The sequence below is a fragment of the Triticum urartu genome, chromosome 5 (assembly GCF_003073215.2).
Source record: "Triticum urartu cultivar G1812 chromosome 5, Tu2.1, whole genome shotgun sequence".
NCBI classification, from domain to species: Eukaryota; Viridiplantae; Streptophyta; class Magnoliopsida; order Poales; family Poaceae; genus Triticum; species Triticum urartu.
In genome coordinates, this window is record NC_053026.1 from 297,546,428 (window position 1) to 297,552,205 (window position 5,778).

Genomic DNA, 5,778 nt, shown 5'->3' on the forward strand with positions numbered 1-5,778 from the left:
AGGAAAGCCACAATACCCACTTGCATGATAGTCATGCAGTGGCCATGGTTTTCAACTTGAATATTTATGAAATGTTTGCTTGCTTAAAATATGGATATAGTTGTTTCGATAATGCTTATGGATTCGTTCTTACTTTCTTGCTATGTTGTTATGCACCTGGTTGTCATGCCATGCTAGTTGCTAGTATTCTTTTCATATGCTTATGCTAGATAGTAGTACATGTTGATGTTGGTGATGGCCTTCGGTGCATGACTATCGTCTGTTCCGAGCGTCGTCATTATGCTTGTCCCATTGCATCCAGTTGGTTAAATGATTACATGGTAGCATTGTTGATATGGTGGATAGTTATGTGGTCCTCTCATGATTATGTTGATATCATGCTCATGCATTGTAATTGCATCATGTTATTTTATCATGGCTCAACATATTTGCATTCAAGTTTAACTGGATTAAATTGAACTTGAACACCTGTTGGCTGAGTCATGGTGCCACCATATCGAACTGACCAGTGCAACCACGCTTACCTTTATGGGAGGGTCCTAACTGGGTCTATTGTCATGCCTCTCACCGGTGCCTCCAACTAGGGAAGGTTATGGGCATGCGTACCCTGGCCCAGTAAGCAGACATAACCTTGTGTGCCCGTAATTGGAAGATAAGCGCTTTTTGTCCCTGTTTGGGACGGACCACGACGGTGGTCGTTGTGTCTTTGGTAGACACAGGGCCACCCAGGACTAGCCCAATGGGGAGTGAGTTGGAGTGGCCGGGAGAATGTCATGGCAGTAGATCGGTTTTGTCGGAACACCGTTGGTCCACCCGAATGGGAGTGCGAGGCCATGGGTTCCGTGGTGTGGGTACAGTGTACTAACCTCTGCAGAGTGTATATTAAATCTATCGATAGCCACGCCCATAGATAAGGGCCCAGTTCGTAGTTGGTCACACTATGAGTCAACAGTAATAATAATAATGTGCTTAATAACAACCCCGGTTCGATGATGAGATAAGTTGGTTGTGATCGCCGGAAGGATCACTGTTTGAGACCAAGTGTTGGTCATGGTTGTGATCGCCAGAATGATCATCGTGGTATCGAGGATACCGAGTTGTTGGATATTCGTGATGTTGTGCGAGAATCGTGGGTAAAGATCAGGCTCCTTGTGGTCATTTGATCATTACTACGGTATTGTTTATACAAAGCTTGATTTGATCCTGAGATGATCGTGTAATGTTCGAGGTTGGTAAGTGATGCATGTGATGGTTACGAGGTAACCCGAGCAGAATAAATGGTGCATGTAGTGTCATCATGTTGCATGCTAGTATAGTCAGATTTATATGTTCATGCCATGATCATCTTGTTCTAGCAGTATTAAGTTCATGTTGTTTATGCCATGTTATCCCGATGATCTCATGATGATTCATGCTTAACCTGTAATTGCCATGCTGTTGTTTGTCTTGAATGCTTCTGGTTAATTGTGAGCTTGCAAGTACATTCAATGTACTGACCTAGCGTGTCATGCCAGCTTGCAGGTCATGCCCGGATTGCTTGCTTGTTTGGTGTTGTTCCTGTGTTCGCGAGCTAGGATAAGCGTTCCAGCCAGAGTCCATGCGGAGTGGAGTTCACCACCGTCGCCGTTGTTCCGCTGCTAGAGTTATTCCGCTGCTTCGAGTTGTTCTGCTGCTTGCATAGAGCAACTGAGGATGGCGTAGTGTCGCTGTGCCGATGTTATTCATTGTAATATTGGAGACCTTGTATTCATATTCATGTAATAATAGAAAGCTGGTGTGTTCTATGCTAAGAAGTGTCGTATTCCAGAAGACTTCTCCTCGATCTCTGGGCTAGAATACAGGGCGTTCCGGTTTTCTCTGAGCCGGGGTGCCACAGGCTTGGTATCAGAGCAGGTCTGGCTGTAGGATGCCGTAGCCCACGTGAACGTTAGAAAGCAGTAGTATAGACCCAGTTGGTTTGTTGCACTTGATTGTTGCATTTGTTTGTCACATAGCATGCATATACATTATTATTTTGTAACTAACGGTTAATCTTGTGAGTGTAAGTGGCATCGTTTTCGGTCCACCGGCTGCACCCTCCTTCTTAGCATGTCTGCCCTTTGGTGTTCGACGTCATTTCTGTCCCAACTGAGTGATGCTCTGGTACCCAGAGTTCCAGACACCATTTGCAGGAGTTATGCTCAGGTATGGAGTATATTTTTCCGCCACCCACCCATATTATTTCGGTTATAGACTTGTTTCTATCCCGAATCATGCCATCCATCTCGTCCCTCTGGTAACCCTTACTGATCTTGGTTATCAGAAAAAGGGCAATGCCAGCGAGCCTTGTTTTTCCACCGCTATTCTACCCAGTCATTCTATTCTTTGGACGTGTACAAATCCCTTTAGTACGCTTGATGATGATATGGTCGTGACTTTTGTGTCTCGCTACTTGATCATCAAGTCCATCCTCACCTGTGTATCCATCCAGATCCAGCCACTGTTCAGCCAGTGCTTGGTGTAGCTTCGGTTACGCCAACTCCTTCCACACATGGATATAATTTTCATGCACACCGCCACATCATATTAGACCGTAATACCAGAGTTTCCCACACGACTTGTGTGCTTAGGTGTGCATGCATATTATGGTGTGAGTAGTAGTAATATGTGATGATTGCATGATTAATTATATTAGTAGTATGCTTGTGTGCTTTTGTTTTGGTCATTTCTTTTCTTTCTTTCTTTGGGCCTTCAGTGTTACAAATTCCCCCCCCCCCTATTAAAGTTTCTCGTCAGCCGACACCAGACCCGAAGAGTCAGCAAGAAATGCATATATTTGGGAACTCAGCTAAACAGAATGGAATTGTCAGCAGACTGCAGTGAAATTGGAAATAGCTTGTTTGAATACAAAAGAAATCCGGGATGGAATGTCAGTATAAAGTTTGCATTAACGTGCACTCCTCACAAAAGTATGGAATTATCAGCCGACTACATTCAGATTGGGGGATATCTGATCATGTTACTGAGTGTCAAGTCTCCCTCAGCGTGCACTCCTCATAGTAGAAATGATCAAATCAGCAAGAAGATAAATTGTGTGCAAGGTTGACAAAATATTATCAAAGGTATGTCTCAGATACAAGTTTAATTTTTCGTTGAGTATGATTTTGGAACCTGATGTACCTAGAAGCAAGCAAAAATATGGCATGTACTCAGAAAGGAGGATGGTTAAGAGAAGAAAGCCAGTATACACCGCAGGGTGACAAAGGATTATGAGGATTGACGACATCAATGATCTCAATACAAGTACCTGTGAACCTGGAAAATGGTCCTGATGAGCCCTTGTCCCCTTTTTCACCAATAACGGCACCGCGCGTGTGATCTAAGCTATTTTTAGCTATCCGGGGTGGATGCCGATTTTTATTTCTCTCTTCAATGACTATCACGAGTTCTGAGCTGCTTTTCGGCCGTCTCGTACATGTATTAAGTTTCTTTTTGTGACAGTATCCCTATAGCTGCTTTTTGGCTATTTTAGGGAGCTGCCACATTCTTCTTATCAACCCGGTCTCATGTTCCGAGCTGCTTTTCGGCCGTCCTGAGCCGTGGTTGAGTTATTTCAGTAATGTCCCAGATCTGAGTTGTAAAGACCGTTCTGGTGGCTATTGATTTATTTTTTGATTTCTTGCAAAGGTTCGGATGATCATTTTCCTGCGGTCAGAACTTGAGGGGTGTTGAACCTGTCATTTAATGGGGTACCCTGTCAGAAAAATGAGGATAAGCTACGATTGCCGAAAAATTGCACCGACAGTACCTATGGTGATACGAAGAAGCAATACGACCCAGCTCTTTCAGCCAAGGATCCAGACCAAGAAAACAATAATGAATGAGCAAGACCAGTGATGCAGGTATGAAAATTGTTGCAAGACCCGCGTGGTGCAGAACCACCATTAGTCAAGTCCGCAGATATTATCATATAGGTCAAACTCTTATGCTAGCCACAACAGGCGACAATCAAATATTTGGTACGGATCCGATACTCAGGACAGTGGAACCAGTTAAGATGATTCAGAAACTTCCGCGATAAGCCAGAATCGGTCAGGAAAGCGGTTATGACCCAATTCACTGTTTGGAACCCGAAGGACCTGCGTTTAGTGGAGAAACCCAATGCAAGGAGTTAGAGCTTGGGTGTCCACTAGAAAAATTTGATCACCACTCCATGAAAGATTGTCAGTGCCGGATGACAGACCCAGCGGAAATAACTCTTGGATTTGTGAGACCGACATATATTTCAGTCATGAGAATCAATCACAGTCAGCTAAGTCAGCAGATCTAAAAAGAAATTGGAGCCTGTATAAGCATGATCAAGCAAGGTAAGATCTGTCAGAATATGGATATATTAAAGCAAATCACCCTAGGGCCAGTCAGATAAAATTTTAGTGGGAACAAAAATAAGAAAAAGGATACCCGAGTTGGAAACGGTTTCCTTAAGTCAGTATCTTCATAGTTGTTCCCTGAGCAACCAAATCTCGAGGACGAGATTTCTTTAAGGGGGTAAGGTTTGTGACAGCCTGATTTTTGGCCCTTTCTTTTTCTTTTGTTTTTCTGAGGTTTTACATGAGTTTTCTTTTTCCATGGCTTTGTGGTCTGGAAACTGAAGAAGATGCCCTCTTCTTTGTTTCCAGAGTGGCTTGTCATTCCCAAATCCTTCCCTTGACCCTGTCATTTTTATCCTAGCTTAAATCCCAATATTCTTTTTCTTGGGAATATTCCTTTTCTATTAGAGGAATAACTCAAATTTGCCCTAGGATGTGAAGCAACCATTATTTCTATCACTCCTAAAATTCCCAAATAATTCTCATAAATTTTTTTGGGTCATATATTTCTCAAATATGGCAGAATATTTCATTTTTCATGTTTATCATCATGCTCAAATAATTCATTTCCTATTCTGCCCTAAATGGCACATTGTGAAGCAAGTGCTATTTTCCTTTTCCCAATTGACCTCAAACTCCTTGGACACCTTTTCCTGTACATATAATTGCCACATGCCAAAATGCAACCTCATTTGCCTAGTAATTATTTAATTATGATTTTCCAAAGTTTCTATCCAGAAAGAAGCTTTGTGAAGGAGGTGCAAGCTAGGCATATCCAAATGAGTTGCCATTTTGCATGATCCCTCATATCATCATATCATAGCCCTCCACCAAAGTAGAGATTATTTCATGCCTCCAGGTGAGCTCATCTTCAATTCTTTGATTCTGTCCAAAATTTCAGTTTGTGAAGCAAGTATATTTTATCTTGCTCCATTATGGATGCCAATTTTCTAGGCCTTATATTATCCATATAACCCACCTCCACCCATTTTGGGCATGGTTCATTGAGCCAATATTTCTCTAGAATATTTCCAAGTTTCTGGACAAAAATGATGTTTGTAAAGCAAGTACCATTTTGGATGGTCCATTTGGTATGAGCTTTTTACAGCATCTTTATATGTCCATATCATGAGGATTTGCCAAGTTGCATCACATTCCATAACTCCATGTGAGTGCATCATCCAAATCAAGTTTCTGGACCAAAAATGCAGTTGCAAAGCAAGTGCATTAAATCTTGGTCCATTTCTTGCCCAACTCCCCAGTATGGTAGTTCTTCCTAACCCAAACACCCGAGACAATTCATTTGGCTCTAATCTCACCTTGGTTGAGTATTGTTTCACGGCCAAGTTTACTGCACTAAACTTCATAGGGTGATTACCATTTAACGACAGAGCTTTTAACTAAGCTACCACCATAGTTGAAACCGCCC